The sequence below is a fragment of the Aquila chrysaetos genome, chromosome Z (assembly GCF_900496995.4).
Source record: "Aquila chrysaetos chrysaetos chromosome Z, bAquChr1.4, whole genome shotgun sequence".
Classification (NCBI taxonomy): domain Eukaryota; kingdom Metazoa; phylum Chordata; class Aves; order Accipitriformes; family Accipitridae; genus Aquila; species Aquila chrysaetos.
Window position 1 is genome coordinate 54238651 of NC_044030.1, and position 23745 is coordinate 54262395.

Consider the following 23745-nt stretch of genomic DNA (forward strand, 5'->3'; position numbering starts at 1 on the left):
TCCCTTACAATTTTAGTGTCCACAAATGGAAAGTCATTGTTCCCACACTTGTGGTCCTATGACTCAGGGGACTGAGCAGCCCAAAGTCTGTCACTATTATTAAAGACTGAGGCCAAAACCGCATTGAATACCTCTGCTTTTTCTTCATCCCTATTAGTCAGATGACCATCTTCAACAAGTATCGGTCCAATGTTTTCTTTATATCTCCTTTTGCTATTAATGTACTTTAAAAAGCCCTTCTTGTTATCTGACGCAACACTGGCCAGCTTCAGCACTAATTGCTCTTTGGCCTTTTGTGTCTTCTTCCTGCATATATGATCCAGAGCTCTGTAATCTTCCTGTGAAGCCTGACCTCACTTCCAGAAATCATAAAATTTATTTTTCCTCTTGAGGTCCATGAGGAGTTTCCTCTTCAGCCAAGGTGGTCTTATGCCCTGCTTGCTTGACTTACAACACAGTGGAATTGCCTGCTCCTGTGCTTCTAAAAGGTGGTTCTTAAAGACTGACCAGCACTTGTGGACTCCTAAGCCCTCAAAAGTAGATTCCCAGGGTGGTCTGATAAATAGGTACCTGAATAGCTTAAAGTTTGCTCTCCTGAAGTCCAGGGTAGAAACTCTGCTATCCTTTATTTCATTATACAGAACATTTTAATCTCAACCATTCCATGATCACTGTGGCCAAGACAGCCGCCTACCACCACATCTCCCATGAGTCCTTCTCTATGAACAGCAAGTCTAGGAGGGTATCTTTCCTAGCTGGGTCACTGAGTACTTGTGACAAGAAGTTATCTCCTACAAGCTTCAAGAATTTCCAAGACCTGCTCATCACAGCAGTATGATATTCCCAGCTGATGTCTGGGAAGTTCAAATCTCCTGTAAGGACAAGGGCTACTGATCCAGAAATTTCTCCTAGTTGCCTATAAAATAATTAATCAGTGCTTACATCCTGACTGGGCAATGTGTAGTAGGCACCCACCACAACATCTCCTTTGTTTTCCATCCTGCTAACCCTCAACAAGAGGCTCTCAACCACAACATCACTAACTGTAAGAGCTGTACAATCAAACCTCTCCTTTATATATAGTGCAACAATTCCACCTTGCCTGCCCTGCCTGTCCCTACAAAACAGCCTGTAGCCCTCCATCCCAGCATTCCAATTGTGGGACTCATTCCATCAAATCCTGCTAATACCAATGATATCGTAGTTCTGGGTACTAACCAATGCTTCCATTTCATCCTGTTTTTTTCTCGTACTGCTTGTGTTGGTATACAAGCATTTCAGATATGCTCCTGAGCCCTCCATGCTCCCAGGACCAGTGTAAATGTTCCCATTAGCATTACCACCCTCAGGCAATGCCATGCCAAGCCTTGGCTTACCTACTGCAATCCAGTTGGTATCCCTTTCCCTCATCGATTCTAGTTTAAAGCTCTCTCCATCAGTCCCACCAGCTTACACCCAAAGATGCATTTTCCCCATAAGGACAGGTAGATCCTGTCAGGCCCCATCATAGCTTGTGTCTCAAAGGCTCTTCTGTGGTTTAAAAACCCAAGGTTTTGGCAGAGGCACCAGTCCTGGAGCCAGGTAATGGAATCCTGAGCTCACCTATTTCTTCCAAAGTCTCCCCCCATTACTGGGAGTATCAAGGAAAACACTACCTGTGTTCCTGAATTTTTTAGCATTCTCACCAAGGCTCTGAAATCTCTTTTGACTGACCTCAAAATTTTTGTGGTGACATGATTAGTACCCATGTGAAAGAACAGGAATCAATAGTAGTCTGAAGGTTGTACTAAGCTTTTCAGTCTTGTGGCGACGTCCTTAATTCAGGCCTCAGGGAGGCAGCAAACTTCCCTGAAAAGAGGGTCTGGTCTGCAAACAGGTGCTTCCATTCCTCACAGGAAGGAATCACCAACGACCATAACTTGTCATTGTTTCTTTTTGGCACTGGTCTTAATGCAGGTTTTGTTGTGAGGGGTTGGTCTCTCTGACTGTGGCAAGACTGCTTGCATAGGTTCCTCCTCTATCGCATTATGCGCTTCGTCCACTGCACCCAGGGCCTTGTACCTATTCTATAAGGGTATTTTAGAGGATAAAGAGGGGTTTTTGTTATGGCTCCATGCTGTAACCTTCTTCCACTCCTCCTTATCCCTTTTAACACTGCTTTCTTCCTGGCACAAAACAGATCCTGGACCTGTCTCCATAGTGGCCACACTGAGTTGGTTGCATGCATCAGAGATGGCAGAGTGTGGCTCCATTGATCAATCTCCTTCTCAGACTCTCAAATACTGCTCAGTCTGCCCACCTCCTCCTGCAGCTCTGCCACCTAGCAGAGCAGTTCATCTATCTGGTCACACCTCTCACAGGGTTGCTTGCAATCACCGGCCACCTCCAGGAATATCCCTTTGCACATCCCACAGCCACAAATCTGGGTGGTTGTATACTTGGACAGGAGCTCTGTCTGTGTGGCTGCATTGGTCCTATCAGGTGCTTGAAGCTCAGGAGAAACAGAGGACACTGCTTTTTGCTGTGTGGTCACCATGCTGCCCTGCACCTGCATGCTGCCACGCTGCCTCTGCTTGCCCTTCTTGTGCCTGCAAATATCTTTTGTGAAGAGCTGTTCTGTAATTTTCCCAGGAACTAAAGTGAAACTGATTGGACTGTGTTTTTTTAAATCTTACTTTTCACCTCTTTTTGTAGATAGATATAATATTTGTCACTTTTTTAATCAGTTGGGACTTCTTTTTATCTTCATGTCCTCTCAAAGGTGATAGAGAGCAATTTAGAATTGAGATACTTTTTCATTAACCTTCTGCTTTAAAAATAGTTTGTTACAATTGAAGACTATAGTCCATGATAAGGTGAAGAAGTCTGTAAAAAAGAAATAGTACTCTAAGATCAAAATAAATATGAATCTTCATTATTTGAATACATACATTAAATTACTTTGCTTTGAAACACTTCTATTTTCTACTGCTAGATGTTCTGATTTTACTTTCTTCAGTACCAGCATTTAGAAATGCATACCTTGTGTGAATAATATTTTATTTAAAATTAAGTTATGAATTAATATAACAGTAAATCTTATAAGAAATTTTTATAGCAAAATAAACTATTATTTAGAGTATTTATTTACACACATGTTCTATCAAACATTCAAAGAGAAATTCAGAGAGTGTAAAAGTTTATGCTTCCATCCCTTGTGTAAGTGTTCTGATGAACCCTTAATGTGACAGGCGAAGATAATGTAATGAATGTTTTATTGCACTTGGAAGACCATAAAAAAAAGTAACTGACACAATATTTTGTTCCAGGTGGGAGTAAAAAGCAACTGCTTTCCTGGCCCTTTACAACCTAGTTAAGAATTTGACTGACAGAATGTTGGCACCAGCCATGGAAGAGCTGATCATCCTCAACTCCAAGTAAGCAAAGTCTTACACATTCAGAGGTTCATTTCAGACTAAATTTACAAAGCCTGCTGATTTCTAACAGCAAACATAAATTAAAAATGCAGTTTCTAAGATGCTTTAGAGCACTGTGGTTTCCCATGTTATGGAATTCAATTTCTCATTTAAACACATTCTTAAATCAGTATGTTACTTCATCTTTTTATAATGTTATTTTGCAAATGACATCACATTCTGATTCCTCTTCCTTTCTAGACAATTGAAAGCACTCACTTAAAGTAATGACAAAGTATTATAAAACATAAATATAAAACATGAACATATATTCATATATTCGATGATCAAGAAAATATAGATAAATAGTAATCTGTTTGATGTAGAAGAGAAACGGTGAAAAAATGTAAGAAACAATATTTGGGTGCTAATTAAATAGACCTTTCTTCTTATTGCTTTTCTCATGGAAGAAAACATGGGAGACAAGCATGGATGAGAGACAGAGTCAGAAGCCTTGATTGTCCAGAGATGGTCTCTGAGGGAGTCCCACAAGTTATCCTTCTTGTGCTAGGACCTAAGGTGACAGTAGTGCTGAAGCCACACAGTACAGGAATTATACACAGATATAAAAAAAAAAATCTGCAGAGAACTTCTTAATGGAAATATGTGGAAGGCACCAGCTGTATTAAAGCACACCTCTCATCCTTGTAGTCTTAGTTTTTTATTATTAATGAGCTCTGGTATCTGAGTTCAACTTAGAATATTTTATTTTCCCTGGTATGCTTTCCTGGTAAATGTAAAAACCCTCTACTTTTCTATAGCTAGTAGGAGCTCACAGAGAAGATAAAGGCAGAATGGTTTTCAGTTTGTCAGATCTGCTTTTTACTCACAGTATAACTTCTCACTGAGTGTCTATTTTCCTCTTTGAACAACTGCTAAGAAACCTGGAGGACACTAGCCGGGGAAAAGGAGAAAAGGGAGAGAGGGAGAAAGACAAGAAGAAGGAAAGAGAGATGGTGAGGGTGGAGTATCAATAAAAGATGCTTATGTATCAGAGAGATAGGCAAGATATGATATGGTAAAAAAAAAAATTGAATCTCTGAAAACATGCTAGTGTCACCATGAAATAAACTGTTAGCTCATATATTACAATACTTAACAGTTTGGAAATTGCTCAAAATGTTTATTTTTAGACCTATTTCCATAGAGACAGTCTAATAGAGGAGCCAAATTCCTCTCAGTGGCTATATTAACCTGGGATCACCAATTGCTTTACTGATTATTAGAAATACTGATAAAGTTGAATGGATGCTTTGTCTTCTTTGTCCACTGCTAGCTAAACCAAGCTAGGCTATGACTCATATACAGTATTTGCTACATAAAATAAAGGAACTAGGCCTCTTCACAGGTTCTCAAATGTATCAAATAAAATGTGTTAATCTCCTTGAAGAGTTCTTTTTAGATCAGGCATAAAAGGGAAACAAACTTAATGTAACATTCTTGATTCAAACTTATAATAATGTTTACGTGAGCAGTTATTTTCATTTTAGAACTTTCTGCTATGAATTTTACTCTCTATGAATGTTTGATGTGTGACTCAAAATTTTCTGGAAGACTGAGAGCATTCCTTCAGCAATTTGGTGACTGATAGCTGCATTTAGGAAACACCTCTATTAATTATAGGAAGCTTATTTCCTCCAAATCTCTATTATTCTTTGAAAGCAAAAAAGCCTGAAGCCTAAAGGGAGTTTATTAGTGGTTTGTGATGAAAATGGAGCCCAGCGATACTTTAAACTGAAAAGGCCCCAAGACTTTGAGAAGAGGAGTTCTTTGTTATTATCCGATTGCTGGTGAGAGGATGCAACTAACAAGCAAGATCCCATCTGCTTTAGACAGACTGTGGCATTTTAGATAAAACATGAGGAACTGTAAAGTTTGGGTGCAATACGGAGAACATACCTTGAGCCTCACCAAATCTTAATTCAGATGTGACTTTCTATGGCATCCTAGGAGAAACTAGAAAGGGGAAAGGTCTTTGAGTTGTCTTCTGACAGTAGTGCTCCTTCTGTGGCAAGGCCTCTGTTAAAAGCTATGTTTGCCATCATTCCTTATGTTTAATGCAGGCATTTTGACATAAGCAACCTGTAGCAGACAGAAACAGCTGAAAAATGGATAAAAGTCATCAGGTTTCTCGGGATGAACTGACAGGAAGTAGCATCCTAATGCACAGATGACACTGAGAACCATCCTATACCAAAAGATCCTGTTTATACACAGTATGCAGTAGAGCTGCCTTGATTTCTGCATGAAGTCTAGTAGAGCTCCTAAGTGTTAACAACAATTCCCCCAATTATTTTTTTTAAATATCTTTGCCAACAGCCAATCATGAATGGGATACATAGCTAGAGAGTGGAAATCTCAGGCGGAAGATCTCAGGCTAGAAAATAATTGCCTTGTTAACCTTACTGAGTCTAAAGAGGATGGCTGTGACTATTGCCTAGGTACTCTGGAGAATAGTAGGCTTGGTTAATATACACAGATTTTCCAGTTGCCAACTTATTGTGTTTTGTTAACCTTTAGTGGTTGCTTGGGAATGAATAGAGGGGGTTTTTATATTACAAGTGAATTATTAGAGACAAGCAATTTTCTTCTGTTTTCTGGCACAAATCAGCAATCTTTAGATTTTTAGAAGGCAACCCTAAATCACTAAACCTGGAAAAGTTTGCTACTGACAACAGTTTGTGGAAGAATATTTTTTTAAAATTCATGGTCTTACTGTCTATTTAAAGCAGAATACTTTTTATAGTTGCTTATTGAATATTTTAATATTATGAGGTTGGACAAAGAAATCAAGAGCCATTCCAATTCTCAAGAAGAAAAAAAGCTCTACTTCATAGATACATTGATATTAAGCAAAAGCAATGTTAGGATATATTGAAGGTTGCCTATTTCTTCAATTACATGCAAGGTGAAATTAGCACCAGTACGTCTGTACTGACACACTACATTTTACTGGATGTTTCATCCATTCTATTTACAACATCTTGTTAAAATTCTGTGTCTCACAAACTCATCTCAAGATCAAAGAAGCTATCTAAGCTAGTGGCATACAAGCAATTTCAAGCTTCTGCTGAACAGTGCTGAGCACTCTGCTGTGTTTTATGCAACATGCTAAGCTAAAGAAATGTCCCAGTAATGTTTGAAGAAGGAAGAATCTTTTGTCAACAAATTTCACATTAACAGGAGAGAGTCGTAGACAGTGGACATGTTCAAAATGTTTAGTTGATTGACACTTGTTTGGCACTTTACAAATTGAGAAGTGGCTTTTCATCTGAGAGGTGTATTTATGTGGCATATCAGATGACCAATATTTCTGAAGTGGGAAAAGATGGTATGAATTTATCAGAGTTAATAAGCATAGTTATGGGAAAAAACAGAACTCAACATTGTGATGTGGAATGTGAATGGTGTGCGCATCCCTCTGAGGTCACAATCACTTATAGCAGTTTTATTTTACTTATGTTTTATTTCAAAGTGAAATTATAAATTTAGAAATATCACAAGAATCATGTAAGGTAGGTAAGAAGCATCTTATCTTTTTAACAGCTGCAATGTAAACTGTAGCACAGAGGTTCCTCTAGATCATAGACACAGTTAACAAGTTCAGGAAAATCCAGGTCCGCGCAAATTATGCCTATCCAAAGTGATAGCCTTGATGAAGTGACTGTAGACAGGCAAAGATGTGTATACTTGATCACCCTGACTTCAGGAAGTCCTTTGACGCAGCTTTCATAATACCTTTGTTGTTAGATTGGTGATATATGAACCAGATAAGCAGTCAACAATTTGGGTTGAAAACGGCCTGGACTGCTGGCCTCGCTGTGTTGTCATCCATAAGACAAAGCCCAGCTAGTGACCAGAAATCTGTAGTTTCTCTCAGGGAGCAATACCAAGATCAATACTGTTTAACATTCTTCATTAATGGCCTGGATGACGGTACAGATTTCACTCTTACCATGCTTGCAGATGACACACAATGTTGATGGAGCAGTCAATCTGCTAGAGGGCAGGGTTGCTGCTCAGAGAAATTATCTGACAAGAATCCCATGCAGGTGAACACAAAGTCCTGCATCTGTGACGTAACAGTAGAGGCTGAGGCTGACCAGCTGGGGAGTAGCTCTGCAGTAAAGGCCCTGGGAGCTCTGGGGTGCACTAGGCTGGCCCCAAGGCAGCAGTACACCCAGGCATAGCACTCCCACATCCTAGTCTGCATTAGCAAAGGTGCATTAGCCAGCAGGTCTGGGGAAGCAATCCTGCACTGCCATTCAGTACCTGTGAGAAAGCATCTGGCACACTTTGCACAGCTTTGGCCATCCCATTTTGAGACAGACATTAATGTAATGGAAATAGTCCTGACCAATGTGGTCTGGAGATGAAGGACAGGGCATCCAAGGACAGGCTGTAGGGGCTGGACTTCTGAGTCTGGGGAAGAGACAGTTTTGAGGGGGAGTAGAAGACTTGCTGGTATGTACAGTTACTTGATAGTAGGATGTAGAGGAGGCAGAGCTAGACTCTTCCCAGAGGTGCACAGAGGAAGGACAAGAGGCAACAAACACAAGATGGAACACAGAAAATTTTTACTAGAAATAATGAAAAAAAGATTGCTGTAATGGTAGGCAGGTTGCCCAGAGAGACTGTGGAATCTCCATTCTTGAAAATACCCAAAACCTGACTGGACATTGTCCAGAGCAATATACTGCAATTGGATGTGCTTTGTACAGAGGGGTTGGACTAGGTGACATCCAGAGGTCTTGTCTATAGATTAAATCATTCTCTAGTATTGTGACTGCAAACACTAAATAAAACACCAAAAGACCATATATTCAGAGACTTGACCTTTATTCAAAAAGTGCATGTCCATGAGAGTCTGTCAACTAGCCTCTGTTTCCTGTGCTTTTCAGAGATTCAGCCTAGATTAAAGTTATGGAATTTACCCATTGGAAGAGGAATAGAGTTAATTTATTTAGAGACACCTCCTTACTGTAACATACAGAACTCTTTTTATTCTGGATGTCAGGATAACCTCCTTGAGGAAAAGTATGAAAAGTAAGTGAAATGATCAGAAAGTTAGACTAGAATGTGTACATGCTGTATATTGTTACAGACTGCAGCTAAGTGTACCCCAGATACAGCCTTACATTGGGATATATTCAGTACATACCTTTCAAATAGTTCCCAAATACTTTCCTGGCGTGTGGTGAAACACTTCTAAAGAACAAATAGAGTGGGTTGACTAAATTGTTTAAGACTTGAAAACCATTTATATCCTCTGCAATACAAAAAGATTAGATGAACAGTGAGAATGTTCAGTTATATATTTCACAAGTATTTCCACTGAGCAAAGTGCAAGATTTAAAGCAAAAGATTATTTTAGATTAAAAATAAAATCTGTGTATATGAATAAATTTAGCTTAACACTTGCAATCTCAATGACCACAAATGTATCCCAGTAAAATGAAGGATATAACCCAAGAACTATTACTGTTTATGTTACAGCAGTTTAAAATGTCCTGGCACCAGAATGCTTTTGTGCTGGTCTCTTTCTAGACCATCTTTGTCCCAGTGCTAGCAAATAAAAGGTAACGGAAGGAAACACTACAGTATTCATTTTACATTTGGGAACCAAGCCACAGCAAAGTGAACATTTGACACCAAGAGTCTAGTGTTAAGCCAGAAACGGAACCTGTGTATCTTGACCCTTGCTAGGGCTTCAGCTTTCATCTCTAAGAAAGCTTAAAGCTTTGCGTCTGGATAACATCAGAATCAGATTTTCACAAGCTTTTAGCAACCCCATTAGGTAAGGTCTTCTATTCTTTCCCCAGAGAGCACTTACCTGATTATCAACTGATTATCCCTGATTTTAATACATACTGAAGGTCAAGTTTAATATTTTTGCAGCTTTCCTGAAGGCCTATGTGATGGCAAAATTTGACAAGGTAGAATTGGTTATGATTTGTCTCTTAATCTTATAATCTCTTATAATTGTTCCATTTATGTGTGTAAAGACTTCAGAGACATACTGAACTGAGAGTTCCCTTAGATGCAGGAAAAGACAAACCATGTATGCACTGATGACTTCTCTCTGGATTGACTAAAGTTGTAAACAAGGGCAAAAAAAGAAGCTTAAACCTTCTGTCTCCCTATTTTTTAACCCTTTGAAGAGGCAGGTAGTGAGTATGGGCAATAAACCCTATTGGCAGTTTTGGAGCTGTGATTTACATGATACTCTCTGCAGAGTAAGAAGTTCCAGTTCCTGTTTGGTCACCAATAACAAGTTTTAAACTTATATATAGACAAAACAGCAAACTGATTCCCATTAAACATGATGAAATTCCTGTCTGCAGGAACTCTTCTCTTAAAACTTCTCTTAAACTAACGTCTGTTAATGTACTAAAATTGAGGCTTGATAGCATTTTACAGATCTTTTAAAGAATCTTCTGAATCGTAACGTGTTTATGTAAATAATATATTCTTGAAAGTGTTTGAAACCAGAACATCTACAAAGATAGAATTTTGAGTACTTCTGCACATTTATAAGTGCAGAATTTGCTGATGGTTAATAGTAACTACACTGTAAGTGTGACAGACATACAAACTACTAAATAAATGACATAATCTAAAAGCAGACCAAACAGCAATGGTATGTGAATATAATATTTTTTTCTAGCATACCAGTATCATTACCAAACATGTAGGACGCTGACAACTTCTATTTTCATAAATCCTGTGGAGTGGAACTACTCTCCTCTTTATGCAAATGCAAAATTGAGGTGCAGAAAGAGCAATAATTTCCCCAATGTTATATAGGGAATATATGGAAAGCTGGGGAGATGCTTTCCCAAATGCTAGGTTAGGGTCTTGAAAATTAAGTTGTCCTTTGTGAAGGGCTGTCTGCAATACAGAAAACAAGTAGTCCAAGATCATTACTTTTAATTTCACATACAAACTTTTATATGTAAAAGGGAAAAAAAAACCCTTTACAAATAATTTATTGAAATGGTAATATAGTTTCTTTGTCGCATTGTACAGACTGGTATCATTAGAAGGTTAACATGTGTCTGCATTTCACATGATACACATCACAAGAGGATTATTGAGGAATTAGCTATATATTTTAAATCAGGTAATATCCCTGACTGATTTCTGTTTTGTTTTGCTTTTTTTTTTTTTTATGAATTTGGGCAGATCTCTACCTGTTCACACTAAGTTGATCTCAGAAGAACTTCATGCAGACATGTCAGTCCCCTTGCATGAAAATCTCCTCCATCTAGAATGAAACACTCCATTTTGAAATTGTTTACTCATTTTAATAGGGTGAATAGTATGAACATCACTCCTAATCTGAAATAATATGCAGTACATAGGCAAGAACTATATAATTTGTTTTTTAAGTATAGGGATATGTATGATAATCTCTGATATAGAATGTGCACAGCATGTCAGCTAAAACTGACATTAAAGTAAGCATATTTGTTTTTATGATTGCAGCCTAGAATTTATTTTCTACATGTGCTTAAATATATATTTCCCTATATAAGGGTTACTCCAGTTTTCATCTTATAAACCCCTGATTTTAGCCACTTTTCACTTGCCAAATTTAAGCATTCGAGCTGAGAGTTTTCATGCAAAGTTATTTGCCTTGAGTCAATTATTAAAGTTTCAGTCATTTCCTAGATGAAGCTTGCACAAAATATATTGTTTTGTCAGTGTTTTTTTTAAAAATGTACAGCTTTTCCTCGAGATAAGCTATTGCTTCTGTCACTGGAAAACAGAGTGATATTTGACAAGGCCATGATTTGGTGTTGCTTCAATTCCTATCAAAGGGTGCCACATCAGGCAAAGTCACTTGCCTCTGGAAATCTCTGTGTACACATTGTCTGTAAAAACTTCTTAGAGTTGTTATCTGCATGGAGGATACCCCAATATCCAACTGCCGCTACATGTGGCTATGCAGTCTTTATGCCCCTGAAATTTTTTTCTAGATCTGCAAATAACAGTTCTCTTCAGTTTCTAGTTAGACACAGCCATTTCCATAGTGGCTAAGCAGATATACATGTATTCAGCAGTGCTGCAGAAAGGGATCTGGGGGTGCTGGTTGACAGCAGGCTCAACATGAGTCAGCAGTGTGCCCTGGCAGCCAAGAGGGCAAACCCCATCCTGGGGTGCATCAAACGCAGCATAACCAGCTGGTCAAAAGAGGTGATTAGCCCGCTCTCTGCAGCGTTGGTATGGCCTCACCTTGAGTTTTGTCTGCAGTTCTGGGCTGCACAATTTAAGAAGGATGTGAAGGTCCTTGAATGCATACAGAGGAGGGCAACAAAGCTGGTGAAAGGGCTGCAAGGCATGTCCTGTGAGGAGCAGCTAAGGACTTTGGGCTTGTCTCGTTTGGAGAAAAGGAGGCTGAGGGGTGACCTCATTGCTCTCTACAGCTTCCTGAGGAGGGGAAGTGGAGAGGGAGGTGCTGATCTCTTCTCCCTGGGATCCCGTGATAGGATGCGTGGGAATGGTTCAAAGCTGCACCAGGGGAGGTTCAGACTGGACATTAGGAAACATTTCTTTACTGAGAGGTTGGTCAAACACTGGAACAGGCTTCCTAGAGAGGTGGTCGACGCCCCAAGCCTGTCAGTGTTTAAGAGGCATGTGGACAAGGCCCTTAATAATATGCTTTAGCTTTTGGTTGGCCCTGAAGTGGTCAGGCACTTGGACTAGATGGTGATTGTAGGTCCTTTCCAACTGAAATATAATATTCTATTCTATTCTATTCTGTTCTGTTCTATTCTATTCTGAATTTAAAAAACTTATTATTAGAGGAGAGGTCTCCATAACAATAATTCGGTTAAAACTGCTATGCACACACTCCTAGTATATACCCCTTTTTTCTTTCACTGCTTCTGTAGGTTCTATGATTGGTGATTTTGTTCTGGAGTTGGGGGGGAAGGTACGGTGAGCAGTCAGCAACTTGACTCCTTTCATAGAATGAGTATGATGTTGAGGTAGAAGGTTTCTTCCTACTCAGTCTAGGACTTACATGGCATCATTTTTGCATTTTCTAAAACTCTTTACACTTTGCTATTTCTTCATTGACCTGCTAGTTCATGTTATATCTGAAATGACTGTACAGAATGTGCTATCCATATGTTAAGCATACGTTCTTTAGGCTCTTTGCGATCATGATTGGTACAGGTCTGCCCTTTAACTGAACATTGGTGAGTTGTTTGTAACTGTAAGGTCTCCAGTGCCAGACTCGGCCTCGTTTCTTGTCATTTACTGCCTGTGCTCCTCTACACCCCATCATGTACCCCATTTTCAAGGCCTTTGTTTTCATACCTGAAAGCCCTTGACCAAATCATTATGTTAAAGTCATTGACATTTCTATACAGAATACCTACTTGTTACTGCTACCTATTTAAAATTATGGTTATACACTATAAAAACAAAAACAAAAAAATACCCCAAAACAAAACCTCACAGTAAAACAAGTCAGGCATAGCCAGGTGGTGATGAGAAAAAATTATGTCTAAACAAGTTAAAATACACCTTCAGGTAGGTCAAGGCAGTTTCAGACAAATTAGAACTCACAAACTTCAGTTCTGAAAGCTTGCAAAATGAGCACGAAGCCTGTGATCTGCTACTAGCAATAGTGAAACTCTTATTTACTGCACTACCACAAGCAGTGCTTAATCTGTAAGTGCTTGTCCTAGTTACTAAAGACTGATACACAATTAGTATTGAAACTGAGGGAGAAATGGTCTTCTCTATGCTGCCAGTGTTCTCTGTCTGGTTTGTAGATAATACAGAGGAATTAGTAACAAAATTCTATCATAAAATATTAGTAATTCATTAAATGATTATTACTTCTTCCATTAATTGCTTACATCTGAGGCTTAAAAATGTCAGAAGTGATACAAATAGCAAAATGAACTAATTTAAAACATTTTTTAAAGTTTTACTTTGTCAATTTATCCACATTTACTGTGGGAGTGACACTTTCCTTTACCTCTGAAGGACTCTGTTTATCTGTGATTACATTTTATACTTTATTATAGTCTCCTGTAACTTTTCTGTAATATGTTTTATTCAAATTCAGAGGCAAATGTTTAATCAGAAACATCTGCTAATTTATTTACTGTGAATGTAACAGCAGTTGCAAAAATTATGTTGTTTTCATCTAAATGTGCTGGAATAAAATACATGTCACTTGTACCAAAATGGTTTTAACTTTTTGGAACAGAAAATAAGAAGAAACATTCTTGTGTCTGTACCTCATCTTTCTACAGCTCCTTTTGACCTCAAAATTAAAATAAATAAATAATGAAATCTAAAATTGATACTCTTTGAAAGGCTTCTAGGTTTCTTCTTTCTTTCCTTTCTGGTGTTGATTTTTATTTTCATATAAACATAAATATATTATCCATAGAAGTATACCTGCTGATTGAATTCTTTCTTAAGAAAAGTTTAGTTAGCTTCCTTTGCTGAGGAATGTTTGCAGTAATTCATAGAAAAGACCTTCTGAGTTCATTGTTAACATTACAAATCAAACATGCAAGCAAACATTGTACAAGAACTCTCCCTGTGTTTTATCTTAGATCAGTCTTAAAAACTCCCAAACCATTGTGGTTTGATGCTGCATTTTTTTAAAGCAATTTAAATCTGACTTACTGTTCTCTAATAAATCATTAGCATTCAAATAGTGTCAGTCAGATTGGCAAGCAGACTACATGCACACACACATTGTTGCTTACTACAGCAAAAATTATGTTTAGACATTCACTGCTTCAAAGCATATTAGCAGTAAATATAACACCTGATCTCTCTCTAGTCTCAACATATTTAGTGAGGTTGTGAAAAGTTCAGCAATATTCCAAGGGGGCAGCAAATGCATCTATTTTGTTTCGTCTGTCTTTGGAGGTCCTTTCTGAAGTCTGTGTGAAACTTCATGGGGACTTGATGGGTTTCAGGTTTCCCTGTGAAACTCAGTCCTTTTAGGACAAATCAGCTCAGTGTTGATCTGTTCCATCATCACTGAAAGGTCTTATGCAAATTGAACTTCTAGCTTCTGGTGGACCACAGTACAGTTCTTAGACAGATATACAGGTACTTAAAATTCCAAATGTGGGGATTCATGTTGTCCAGCAAAGAGGAGACTGAGGGATGATGATTACATAATAGATTCATAGATTATATCTTCATTCATAGATTTTGGTTCCACTGTCTGTAACCAACCTTTCAGATGAAACAACAGTTTTCTCTGTTCACTAGAGCTACTGACTCCTGCTCCTCAGGCCTGGAACCACCATGCATGGATGTTCAGCTTAGACTCTATGCGCTAAGCAGGTCTAATCAAACTGAAAAAAGGGGTGGTAGTGTTTGTCCCTGTCCTGTCTGACAAGAAAGGTTGTACACTGTTAGCTGGAAACATAGCAGCTGTTCAAACAAAATAATTAATGAAATAATTAAGAAGATTTCCTGATTCTTTGGAAACTTTGCAATTGTTACTTTAAATGTAAAATTGCGTTTTTAGTAGGGAACAGTTAGAAAATATTATTCTTACTCTAAAACATGGTTGAACTTAGAAGAGAAGCAGTCCTAGCCAGTTGTGACTAATGTGCAGGAATTTCCCCAGTTTATGTATATTTTCTTTGAAGTATTTAAGGTAGTCCTTGTAGAAGGTGGAAGAATCAGCAGGGACAGAAAACTGGAACTCTTCATCTGGTAATGGACAGCTGGGTCATGATGGACACATTTCCTGCAGTAGTATGACACTTCTGGAGGATTTGTGTGTGGCAGATGGGATACCACCTGCTGAGAAATCAAAAGGGTTATATTAACATTATTGAAAATATGAAACTATGAAACATGAGTAAATTGAAGGTGTCACATCTTTTGCCTCTGTAATATGTCAGGGAATATCAAGACTTAGAAAAAGGTGAAAGAACAGAGGACAATTGACTCATTTGAAACTTCTTCCATAGTCTTGAATATGTAGAAAGTAAAGGACATTGGAGGTGTGTGTGGATTATTAAGCTGGACAAAGGTCTTTAAGGCCACATTTACCATAGCTGTCACTATTAAATCTAATATGGATATATTTGGCTGTGTTACATTTATAGAAGAGTAGGTTCCTTGCTGCACTTGTACTGGGTAACTATATTACCACCTTTTTCAACTGTCATGCAGGAGAATTTCTACACCTTTTATTTTCACATGAACACATCCGGTGCAGAATTATTTCAAGCAACAAACTAAATTAATCTTAACCAAACTTTGGCCCTTTGATTTCTGAATGTCTGTAGAGGAATTAGATGCACTTTAAATTTACTTTTTTGGAGAATTTTTAATTATTTTTGAAAGTGTTTATATAAAAAGGCTCCATCAGAATGATTGTAGAAGGCAAATGAGTATACACACATTCTTTTATCATGTAAAGCATAGATCTAACTAAAAAGGATTTCCACCTTTCAGGTATGATTACAGTTTTGTTTTATTAAAGGTATAGACAATAAAATGTTCTTTTAAATGAGTAATAAAGTTAGGTGAGGAACTTGCAGCAGGAAGTGTACCCTAAAGCTGGACAGAGTATAAACATGAGCAGAGAGCAGCCCATATGGAAGAAAAAAACAGAGGTTCTACTTGCTTGCATAGGCTTTGGAACTTGTAGTCCTATGCAATGCAAAAGTAATTAGAGATACACCTTTTGCCAAAGAGATAGCCACTTTATAATTTAAAATTACTGTTTTCTAGAACAGAATATTCTAAAATAATTCTAAGCTTCCAGAACCACATGGCAAACTACCTCTTAGTCTCCTTCCTTCTCTATTCAAAGGGCAAAATTTGTTCACTACTGAGTTGTGCAGTATCACATTTTGCCTATATTACTCATACTGAATGCATCCCTCCTCTGAGAGAATATTCACTGAAGCCAGTGTGACTCTCTGCAGAACAAAGGACTTCTCAACATGAGAAAGGATGTGCAAATTCTCTTCTTTAATGTTTAGAAGAATATTACATTCCTTTAAGGCTCCCTGGCCATTGGAGATGGGGCAAGTAGCTGACCCATTAAACAGCAAAGAGAAATCTTTTGTTTTAAGGACTAAGTCCTGCCTATTGAAAGATTTTAGGGCTTTTAAATTCTTCACGAGACTTAATGTAAGCAGTCTTTTGTCTCACATTAGTCAACGTGCTAGTAATTAAAAACCCCTTTCCTTTCCTTTGCTCTACCATCTTTTTCCTGGTAACTTTGTATTAAAAATGGAAATTTGTTTCAGAAGGCATTGAGGTTAATCCAAGTAATATCGCTTGTAGTTCAAAAATCAGAAGTGCTCTGTTTTGTTTTGTATTATTTACTTATTTGTCTGTTGCTCTGAATAATTAAGATGTGTGAAAAATATAGCCACATAAGCAATAGTTCACAAACTACTGACTAATTCATTGATTACTGCTGCTTTGAAATACGACTACAATTTGTGCTGACACTTACAAGTAACATGATTTAGGGACAACACTTTCCCAATTAACATTATAATGTATAACTTTATTTAAAAATCATATTACTATGTAAAACCTATTAAATAGGCAATAGAATTCCTATCGCTAGTGCCCAGATATTTATGTTATAGAAATTCACAGTTATTTAAATATTTATAAAATGAGAGTTGAGAGAAGCACTTTTGAAAAGCAGTTAATAATGAACAGACATCAAGGGAGCCATCATTATAACAGCAAAGTGCTTTGCAACTCCAATAACTTCAGTGGTGCAGAAGCAGGCCATCAAATTTAATTAAAAGCAGTCAAAAATAAACTGAAAAATTGAACTGCAAAAGCCTATCCTTTGCCAGCAGCTGAAGGCAAAGAGAAAGAGAGAAGGGAGAACCTTGAAAGTAGTAATGAATTGATAAGCCTTCCTGCCTGCAACTTGTAATTCGTTCTGTCAGATTTTAGTATCAGTTAAACTAGATTAATAGAACAATCATTGATTCTCTACCTTAAATCTTTATGCACAGTCCCTCTATTATGGGTTTCCATGATAAATGAAAGTCTGAGAGGGTCAAAATTTAAATTCATTTCCTTGCTTGCCCATTTCTTTTAAATAATTCTGACATGGACATTTGCTGGACCCAGGCAAATTCTGCAAAACAACTTAAAGACAGAAATAAACATTTTTATTGATTGGGTCTTTTGGTTCTTGCGGGGAGGTTTAACATCTTTTTACTCAACAAAGGTAGATATCACCTGGAACGTGAAGTATTGACATCTCCATCTGCCACTAGAGGTTCCCATGGTGAAATGAAAGATAAGGAGACTCATTTGTAATGTAATAGGGCTAGCAAATTTATTGCTGCTTTATATGCTCAGATTAATGTAGATATATGCAAACTGTACCACAAGGACAAAATCAATTTACCCTAGATCATTTTATTTTTTATAATAATGTGCTTTAATGAAGCTAAAGCTTCCCTGCTGTGACCTTATTATGTTTTCCAACATCAGTGGGAAACAGATTATGTTGAATCGTAACAGAGCTCATGAAACAGCAGGAATTTTGAGGCAGAAGATCAATTATATTTTAGTGGTCAATACAGAAATAGCAAAGGCAAAAGCCAAGTAGATTCTGGGAAATAAACCAGTTGAAAAAAAAAGTAAACAATTTTCATGTCAATGTTACACCGTACAGTTCTTACAGGAGTTATTAAAGACACAGTAGTTTCTGAAGATGGAAGTTTCCACTCTAGTAGATGTTTTAGGAGGATTGGTATTATTTTATAAAACAAAGTGAAGTAAATAGGAAGTGTGATGTTGAAAGATTGAATAAAATTTATAGCAATATGAATGATTAATAATCTATTCTTTGGTAATGAATCAATCTCTATGCAATTAAAAGAAGTGGTGTCAGTTAAGGAACCTGTAATTTATTACCTGCTATTTAATTTCCACCAGTTATCAGAAACTGAAAGGTAAATAATAATTAATTCAAATAGAAATCAAAATTATCCCCCACTCTAATTTCTTCTCCTTCAGCAACAATTGAAGATAGTACCCTTGAGTTCAGGAGAAAGCAAACTTTCAAGAAAGATTTGCTTATAATCCACTAGATACTAACAAGGGAGCTCTTAAGACCATTCATTCTTGCTGAAATTTCCAGTTCCTTTCCATGTTGTTATACTCAATTTCATATACCCTTTATATTAAAGTACTGCTTAAAAAAAGAAAAAAAAAGAAACGAAAAATGAGAAAAGAGTCTGCTACCTTCACTTATGTTGAGAATCAGTGTTTACGTGCTATGTAGGAAGATTTTCTTGGATATTAAGCAAAGTAATAGAAGCTAATACTCATGGCAGAATTCCTGTACAGCTGATACGGACAAAGCCTGCATGCTGTTAATAGACATTAACTTTGATTTTTTTAAGTTAGTTTTGCATGGTTCATAGGGAGTCAGAAAATACATACAGACACATGGTACATCCTAAACAATTGCCTTGAAAGGATTCTTTGCAATGAGACTTTAGTGCACTCGGTGTTCTAACATAGATGTGGATGGATTTGTGATTGTTATGTTGAAGTCAGATGGTAGGATAATCAAAAGTCTTGGGAATGAATACAGGAAACATATTATGATAACTTCACTCAGTTTGAATAGCATTTATCAGCTGAGGTACTCAGACTGAAGAGTTATCCAGCATGATGTTAGAACCGAATCCAAAGCAAATATGTGCCAAGGTCTGTAATATTCTTTGGATTCCCACTGGTCCCACCTGTGAAACAAGCCATGGAGGATATGAATGTCCCCATATGTCAGCCACCTAAGTCAAGAGACTGGAGTCCTAAAGCAAGAAGTAAAATGGGTACAATATGTCAGTACTCAGTGTTTTCACAGTCAGGAGGATCTGGGCCCCTCCAATCCACCAGCACCATGCTTTTTTGACTACAACCTTATACAGGAAGTCATCTTGCCTTTCCCTCACCTACACCACTGAAGTAAGGACAGGTGTAGAAACTCTCTTATGCCATGACTAAATGAAGGAGCCTCAGCTGCATCAGTGTCTGCTCTATTTCTAGAAGGTTATCAAGAAATGGTTTGAGAGAAGTGACTGGTGCATGTTCTTTTCAGACTGTTGCGAGGTCCCTGCTCTTATGTCAAGTCATTTATTTCCAGAAACACAGAGCCAGGCTGTGACACAGAGATGTAGTCACATGCAACCTGGAAAACAGAATGAAAGAAAGATTTTAAAGGTCCCTTACCTCTTTACAGAGTGGAATCCTAAACATTAACTTGGTATCTTTTGGCCTGGAGTGATCATGCAAATGCCTTTTCAGATGATGCAAGCTAGGATATGAAAGGATAAAACAGGATTATGTCTACCATTCTGCTGTAAAACAAAACTTTTTATTTTTTTCCAGCTCTGTCAGTAGTTCAGTATTAAAAAAAAAAAGTTTCTCCTTAAAGAAGTCTTAAAATGCTTTTGAAGTGAAATCTGAGTAAACCAGAAAAATATGGTGCTTACCTTTGAGCAACAATTCACTATAGAAAATCTTAATGCTCAATGCCTGGTGCAAGAATTTTGTTTTGTTAAATGAATTTTAGTCTTGAGTGGGTACCTTGTTTTTGTTTCAAAGAAATGGTCAACAATCAGATAACCTTGGGGATAAAACCTAGTTAAAGATAATGGAGCTCTGCTTTCTAATAACATACCTGTGGGAAGTATTTATAATTTGAAAGCCTTTTGGTTTATATTTGTTTTTCCTGTTCCTCCTTCCTTTTCTTCTCTAAATAAAAGCTTCTTTTTATACATAAATTTAAAATTAAGGTTAGTTTTTCCCCCCAAGTCTCTGTAGTGCAAATATGTGTCCAGAACTGCATAAATCAATCAAATGTAGATACAACTTATAGAGGACATGCTAACTATGTCTTCCAGCTTTATTATCAGTGGGGTGCTGCCTCTAACACAAGTAAATAGAATATTAGCTAACATTCTTTAATCAAACCAGCTTTTAAGTAACTTACCAAACAGTGCGGTTTCGTTCTTTCTTTGATCTTCTTCTTAATCAAGGGAAGTTCCTCTGTGGTACCTCAAAGTTAACTAAGTTTGGATCAGCTTTTTCAATGTGATTTAATTAAAAGATATCACTGTGTCTAAGATTTATCATATTAATGGGATTTTTATTCGACATTTTCCCACTCAAATGTTATTTTTTTTACATTAATATACTGAAATATCACAAAAAAAAAAAGTATCAGCATTTCCAAATGAATTTTGAAGTGTCTGGGGAAGGAACAGTCCTTTAAAAATCACTTACATGCATATTTTAGGACTTTAAAGCCTAGTTCAGTAGTACAGTAATAAGAATGTAGATTGACAGAAATTTTTTCCCTGTAACATCAAGATACCAAAAATATTCATAATTTACAGAGGAAGGAAGAAAAAACTGAATGTTAACAAAGTTACAAGGATAGTGGTACCTGGGAGTTATGAATGATGACTAAGTTGATTCTAAGTAGTTCTGACTTTACAAACACTAGCTAATCCTTGCTCCTCCCTTGATATGAAATGCTTGACATATCAACTAACATATAAATAAAAAATAATTTTCAGGATTTTTCCATTCATGTTTCTATTTACTTCCATAAATGTTGAACTATTACTGTACTTTACATACTGTTAAAGCCTGTGTCACTTCAGTATGAAGTAACATATTTTCAACTGAAAAATCGTCCTGTTTATATTAATCTAGTGCTAAAGACTGTCATTCAACCTGTACATTTGAATTCTAATTTGAAACCTACTTATATCATGATTAATTTACAATAACATTGTTTTATTAGCTTTGTCCACCACATTGAAGATACATTGCTGAGGCCTCAGGTCATTAACTGCTCATTTGTCTTGCCCCTCTCTTTATACACACTATTATTAAACACCTTAGAAAGCATCAAGTTATTTTATTTTCTGTGTTGAAATAATTAGTGTGTGCTATTTCAATAAAGTTGACTTGGTGCATGACCAAATGTACAGATGCATAGAACAGGATGCCTTCTAACTTCTATCTAGGATATTTAAAAAATCATTTAAATTTGATTTGAAATTGCATTATTGTAAGATGATAATACCCTAGGAAACAATGAAATTAACATATAGCTTGCAGTATGTTTTTAAAAGGTTTATACAGAAAAAAAAAATCATTTTTTCTTTATAGTAATACTAGAAAAATCAGTTGTTATAGTTTTTTAACACACTTTTATTTAACTGAAACCTGATTGCTCATTTTCTACATAGTCACTGAATACAGCATTGTAGTTTCAGAAAAGATGCAAAACAATAATTTGTTTGTTGTGGTTTGTTTTGTTTTGATTTGTTTTGTTTTTAAGTAAAAGATCCCTACTTTTTAATGAAAGCATTATTATGACTCTGCATACTTTTCTAAGCATGGAAATAGATTTCTAATTTACACTAGTATAAAATTACCTAAATATCTAGAAAGATAACATTAGTAAATATTATTAAAATTAATTTCCGTATGATTTTAGGTTATATATATTTGGGGGGGTGGGGAGAAGATGATTATTTGATACTTATTGTAATAAAGTGTGTAGCTGGCATGAAATTTCAGCTACTACTGTTCTTCCAGGAAAACGTATGGTTTTGTCAGTGTATGTATGTTTTGTTGTATTGGCTAACATTTTCAAATTCTGATGTTTCTCCATTTACAGAAAAGTATGAAATATCATTTGTTATGCTTAAGAATTATATGTGCTCTCCCAGGTAAGAATGATAATTTACCACATGTGCAGGCTTCCTGTTCTGTGTTCCCAAATACTTTGTTCCTAGTCCAAAATAGGGCAAGGTACTAAACTGTACTCAGTGGTGAGGAGAGGTGATTTCCAGATTAGGAACAGTGGGCAAGGAGAAAGTATTCTCCAGCTGCGAGGCACTAAATTCTTCAAAGAACTTGTTTCCAAACATTCTGCTATGGTCCCTCAGCAGGCTTATTTTCAGTGCCTGATGCAGAGTTCCTTGAAATTAAAAAAAAACCCTCAACCTGCCGTTGTCTCCTCAGTCTTGAAATGTTCTCCTAATAAGCAGTGATTTGTTATTAGAATTGTATAAATATTTTCTGTTGTTACAGTTATTCAAAGTTTTCAGGCTCTTCATTTGCAGGATTTGGTAAAACAAAACTAGGTATCAGATAAATCAGGCTTAAATTTGTATTAATAATTTGAGAGCAATTAAATGGTAAATGCATTGGTAGTAAGAGGAAAAGTAAGAATATTAATTAATTAATTCTCAATGGAAGTACAAAGCTGTTAACACATAATGATGAGAGAGCAGAATCATTCACTACCATTGTCCTCCTAAAAGTCCATTGCAGGGATAGCTGCATGAAATAAGCATGTATAAGACCTCAGGGTACAATGGGTAAGGAACAGCTGGAGACTACTTGGAAGAAATAGGCATTTTCAAATACATGACACATTCATGCATTCATTAACACTTATCTTTGAGAACATGTAGAGCATAGATGAGGTTCCAGAAGACTGAAAAATGATGAATATATTTTCAAGCTTTTAGAAGGAGCAGCTGAAGAATTATAGACATGCCACAATAACTTCAGTTTTCAGAAAAACAGTGGGATAGATAATAAAATAAACTGTATTTACACACCTGGAGGAAAACAAGTAGAAGAAAACCAGCCAACTTGAATTTATTCTAAGTGTATAATGTCAAATCAACTTAATTTCCTTCTAGAGCAGGATAACAAAACTTTCAGAGAAAGAAAAAAGTATATGTCAGTATCATCACTATACTCAGGCTTTTGTCATTGTCCTGTATGATATTTTCATAAGCTAAATTGGGAAGCATCGTTGTCTAAGTGAAAGTTTCATAAAAAAGAGTCCCTTCCAGACTTGTTTTCTGTTATTGGTCCTAAAAATTGCACTAAAATATCCTAATTATCCTTTGTTGATAATTTGTGATAGATAGTCAAGCAGCCTTTGTTCTTTCTTTTTCTTTAAATAAGACTTTAAGTGCTAAAACAATTATGTAATACTGTAATATTATCAAACAGTGAATTTTTATAAATACTTCAAGGTTATTTTAACTCATCAGACAAACAGGCTTTCATTTTTGCATGGGACTTTAAGATTGTCATCTATGTAGTGTCATTATATTTGCATGCATAATATATTAAAAGATAATGCATTTTGAGAGAGTGGGTCATGAAATGTATTTAATTTAATGCTAGACTACTTTCTGTAGCAGTTGTCATTTATTAATATACCAACTCTAAATAAATGTGC

The 23745-nt window shown here is 36.6% G+C and overlaps 1 protein-coding gene across 25 annotated transcripts in view; it reads left to right on the top strand.

The window, feature by feature from the left end:
* PTPRD (protein tyrosine phosphatase receptor type D) overlaps positions 1–23745 on the top strand; it is a 1286084-nt gene that overhangs the window by 335658 nt on the left and 926681 nt on the right. For all 25 annotated transcript variants that reach the window (XM_041120674.1, XM_041120677.1, XM_041120678.1 and 22 more), the window contains exon 4: positions 3309–3416. The gene's annotated coding sequence lies outside the window, so the exon portion shown is untranslated. The remainder of the gene's footprint in view (positions 1–3308; positions 3417–23745) is intronic.